This window comes from Schistocerca piceifrons, chromosome 3 (assembly GCF_021461385.2).
Source record: "Schistocerca piceifrons isolate TAMUIC-IGC-003096 chromosome 3, iqSchPice1.1, whole genome shotgun sequence".
In the NCBI taxonomy this organism is placed as follows: domain Eukaryota; kingdom Metazoa; phylum Arthropoda; class Insecta; order Orthoptera; family Acrididae; genus Schistocerca; species Schistocerca piceifrons.
Genome location: NC_060140.1, coordinates 139,488,463 through 139,493,940, shown reverse-complemented (window position 1 = coordinate 139,493,940; position 5,478 = coordinate 139,488,463).

The window sequence follows — 5,478 nt, the reverse complement described above, 5'->3', positions numbered from 1 at the left end:
GCAGTAAAGAATTTTCCAGCACCTAGAACAAAGGTGCAGCTAAAGGCATTCTTCGGTCTCTGTTCGTTTTTCGTCGTTTTATTCGTAATCAATTGCTCAATAACCCAGCAATGCTAAGGTTACTAAAGAAAAACGCAGTATGGTGTTGGATGGAGACATGTCAGTTAGATTTTGATGCGGTATAAAATATTTTAGTAAATTCTAAAATCCTATGTCGTTCTGACATGAATTTGAGTTTTTGTATTGTAACGGGCATGTCTTTTTAAGGATTGAAGCTTGTGTATTTCAGATGCCAGTGAAAAACAATAGGTTTGAAGTTAACATGATTAGTTTCGCAAGTCGAACACTTTCATAACGTGAGAGTGCACATTCGACTACTGAGCTGGAACCTCTAGCCGTAATACAGGCATTCCAGAAATTTAACTACTACTCGTACATATACGGTAAACACATTAAAGTATTGTGTAATCAGCAGGCAGTGGGCTTTCCGTTAACCTGTAAGTTACTTGATGTCACACACACAAGATGGACAGCATTCCTTCAGGAATATAGTTTTGGAACAGGGCATGTGAAAGGTAAAGACGATGTAGTAACAGACACTTGCGTCTAGCAGACGGTCTAACTGATCTTACGGACTTAACCGAAAAGGCCACTGATTCCTGGATTCTCTTAATGAAGGACTTTCAATTTAGGCAATGTTATCTAAATATCTGTGCTAATGTGTCTACACTACAAGATGCAGACCCTAGATGTAACAAAGTAAAGGCAGTACTTACGCACATACCGTCTGCGAATCGGAGTAGCGTTAGACAAGAGATAGATGTCCTCAAACATACAGCCTGTAGTAATGGGTATGATGCGGCCATGGTGGACAAGTTGTACACAAAAATTAAAAACAGCAAGGATAAGAAGGAAAGGCCATCTAAAAATAGTAGGGGTAAAAAGTATGTTCCAATGACATATAAAGGGCCGCTGTCTGACCAAATAGACCGACAGTTTCGTAAGCCCGGGGTGGTCCTGGCATTTAGCACGAACAATTGTTTGCGCTCGGAACTGAGGCATACTATTGAAGAAAGCATTGATAAATTTAGAAATACAGGGGTATACTGATTACAATGTGGCGGATGTTAAGGCTTTTATGTGGGGCAGGCAGGGAGATCGTTTTTACGCGTTTTCGTGAGCACACGAGTGCCCACAATAAATCCGCTTTGGGTGACCATCTGTGGGATTCGAACCATAAAATTACTGATATGCAGCAAGGTATGAAAATCTTGCATAAAGCACCGAAAGGAAGCAAACTCAACGTTTTGGACAGCATCGAAATTTACAAAAACAGAAAGAGGTTTCCGAGCAAATTGTTGAACGACCAGTTAGAATCGGTGGATCATAATTTCTTTGACATATTTGATGCGGTGCTCTAGAGACCCTGTGCGACCTATTCACACATTGCTATGGGTGCTGTGTATCTACTATGCTCGGAAAGCCACCTTTAGAATACTGCTAATGTTATTTATACGTTTTTTTAGGAGGGCCTACCTTGGTAAAGTAAATATTAGTTATAAGGCTTGTAGTGTAGTTGGCCAGCTTCGCCAATAAAACTTTATTCGATGATTACCATTGCCCGTCAAGCGTGTCTTCGTTACGTTCTTATTTTATTTATTTTTATATTTTACAGATATATTTGTGAATGAAGCTAGAACGCTTGTGATTTTGGTATCATAGTAATACAGTTTGTCATTATTCCCCAATCGGTGAGGCCCATGGATGAAACGAGTGCCATGGCGATGGGAGCGTACGTGGAGTCACTGTGCATCTTGGTCCGCATGTCATTTCCCCCCCCCCCCCCCCCCCCCCAGTTCCTGTGCCCTTCGGTTTGCTTCTGACCTGGCATTCCTTAATTCCATGTGCCTATGCAGGTTTTCGTAGTTGATTCGTACCTTGTTCATAACGAATGTATAGATGGTGAGAGACTTTATAGCAAGTGAGTATGTTCTTATTTAGCGCTTACAATACCTAAGACCATAGTACCTAGACAGGTAAAGTACAGCATACAGGTTTTAATCGCTCGTCACATTGTAACTAAGTCGTGTTATAAACAGCTTTCTGTGTGCGTATTCCTGACGTCCGTATATGAATAAAGGTAAATTATAATATGTAGTTTTGTAAGGCGCTAATGGATAATGTCTGTGCCTCAGATGCTTTTACTTTGTAATTGACGTACTTTATAGTGATTGTAGTATGTACAGGAAATGTATGCGCAAATGTGGGCTTTGCATGGGTATGTGACAAGCAGTTATAGTAAAGTTGTGTTTTAGTAGTAATGAGTGGTTATACCATCGGAGTGTGTATGCGCTTCTTGGAGAGCGCTATCTGGTGGCCGGTTGTGAACCGCTAGAATCGCAGCAGATAAGCCTGCGCGAAATAGGGCAGTGCTGCCGGCCGCGGTGGTCTAGCGGTTCTAGGCGCTCAGTCCGGAACCGCGTGACCGCTACGGTCGCAGGTTCGAATCCTGCCTCGGGAATGGGTGTGTGTGATGTCCTTAGGTTAGTTAGGTTTAAGTAGTTCTAAGTTCTAGGGGACTGATGACCACAGATGTTAAGTCCCATAGTGCTCAGAGCCATTTGAACCATTTTTTAGGGCAGTGATGATGCCGACCGGTGTTAGGCGAGCAGTGGTAGTTTCATCTGGTGACTTCAGTTTTATATTTTATGGAAAGAACGACCGTGAGAGCAGTTTTTTATTATTTTTTGTTGGTAGTGACAATGATTTTATCAGATGGTCTGCCTCATATGCCATGATGTCCATATGGTTTAATAAATGTTAATCCACGTTTCAGGTATGTGGTTCTGTAATAATTGTAATGTATATACACTCCTGGAAATTGAAATAAGAACACCGTGAATTCATTGCCCCAGGAAGGGGAAACTTTATTGACACATTCCTGGGGTCAGATACATCACATGATCACACTGACAGAACCACAGGCACATAGACACAGGCAACAGAGCATGCACAATGTCGGCACTAGTACAGTGTATATCCACCTTTCGCAGCAATGCAGGCTGCTATTCTCCCATGGAGACGATCGTAGAGATGCTGCATGTAGTCCTGTGGAACGGCTTGCCATGCCATTTCCACCTGGCGCCTCAGTTGGACCAGCGTTCGTGCTGGACGTGCAGACCGCGTGAGACGACGCTTCATCCAGTCCCAAACATGCTCAATGGGGGACAGATCCGGAGATCTTGCTGGCCAGGGTAGTTGACTTACACCTTCTAGAGCACGTTGGATACATGCGGGATACATGCGGACGTGCATTGTCCTGTTGGAACAGCAAGTTCCCTTGCCGGTCTAGGAATGGTAGAACGATGGGTTCGATGACGGTTTGGATGTACCGTGCACTATTCAGTGTCCCCTCGACGATCACCAGTGGTGTACGGCCAGTGTAGGAGATCGCTCCCCACACCATGATGCCGGGTGTTGGCCCTGTGTGCCTCGGTCGTATGCAGTCCTGATTATGGCGCTCACCTGCACGGCGCCAAACACGCATACGACCATCATTGGCACCAAGGCAGAAGCGACTCTCATCGCTGAAGACGACACGTCTCCATTCGTCCCTCCATTCACGCCTGTCGCGACACCACTGGAGGCGGGCTGCACGATGTTGGGGCGTGAGCGGAAGACGGCCTAACGGTGTGCGGGACCGTAGCCCAGCTTCATGGAGACGGTTGCGAATGGTCCTCGCCGATACCCCAGGAGCAACAGTGTCCCTAATTTGCTGGGAAGTGGCGGTGCGGTCCCCTACGGCACTGCGTAGGATCCTACGGTCTTGGCGTGCATCCGTGCGTCACTGCGGTCCGGTCCCAGGTCGACGGGCACGTGCACCTTCCGCCGACCACTGGCGACAACATCGATGTACTGTGGAGACCTCACGCCCCACGTGTTGAGCAATTCGGCGGTACGTCCACCCGGCCTCCCGCATGCCCACTATACGCCCTCGCTCAAAGTCCGTCAACTGCACATACGGTTCACGTCCACGCTGTTGCGGCATGCTACCAGTGTTAAAGACTGCGATGGAGCTCCGTATGCCACGGCAAACTGGTTGGCACTGACGGCGGCGGTGCACAAATGCTGCGCAGCTAGCGCCATTCGACGGCCAACACCGCGGTTCCTGGTGTGTCCGCTGTGCCGTGCGTGTGATCATTGCTTGTACAGCCCTCTCGCAGTGTCCGGAGCAAGTATGGTGGGTCTGACACACCGGTGTCAATGTGTTCTTTTTTCCATTTCCAGGAGTGTAGTTAACTCATGTAAGCCCTCCCTCAAACCTGTTATGTCATACCTTCACAGATCTGATGATGACACCTTCAGAGTGCTGAAACCGGTCATCTAATAAACGATTGAAGCGTTCGTGGCTTCTTAATTATTTTAAAACCAGAGTGTTCGCCCCACGACACACCATGTGTTCACTGCAAGATTGAGTTAAGTACTCGTTTGTCTTTTATCGTCTATCTTCGAAAAACGTCAGGTGATACGTTAGAAGGTTCCTTGAACACGACATAAAGACAGTCGGGATCTCTATCGCACTCTTAACAGATAATGCATCAAACTTCACATAAAAAGATGGGAAGACTTTCTGGAAGATGTAACATCAGACACATTCCAATATGAAAATTTCATCCACAATGTAATACTGCTAAATGTATTTTCTGAAAGTTTAATCGATTTCTGTGCACATATGCAAATGCACAACATACACATTGCCAAACTTTATCAAACTTTTTGAACACATAGTAAATACTTTGACAGTTTACATAACCCCTTGTACACCATGAGATCTATTAACGAATAGCAAAGAAGTCGACAACTGAATAAATCCACTGCCATGTTTGCCTAAAAAAGAATGTACTGTCGAAGGCAATATAAGGAATCACTAACCGCACTCTCTCAGCATGCCAGTATTAGAAAGAACACCTGTGCCAAAAGGTTGGGACGTGTATAGGAATATTTAGTTGGGGCCACCACATTGTTTGAACCACACTCAAAACCTTCTGCCCTAAAGATAAGAAACAGTAGATGGCAGTTACTGTTTACCAGACCATACAAGATGATCCGGATCCCGCATCCAGGGAATTAACATTTGGTTTTTCCAAAGGCAAATAAAATTAAAGGACTTTACTGTCTCCAAGATTTGAAAAAATGTCTTAGTGGTTAATAGTGATTACTGCATTCCTTAAATTAAGGAAACATAAAAAATATGAATCATTTACTTGTGACTCATGCATAAAAATGTTCTAATCAATTTCCTTTGAAAATGCTAAACTATTAAGTACCTGTACAGAAACACTAGACAGGAAACTGTTACCTGAATATTTTTACTACACTATATAAATATAAATTTGTAAGTGCAGCAAATGTTACATGATTTCTGAACGATTTAGCCAGAAATATATATACAAATGTGTTTCTATACAATAGTTCGAG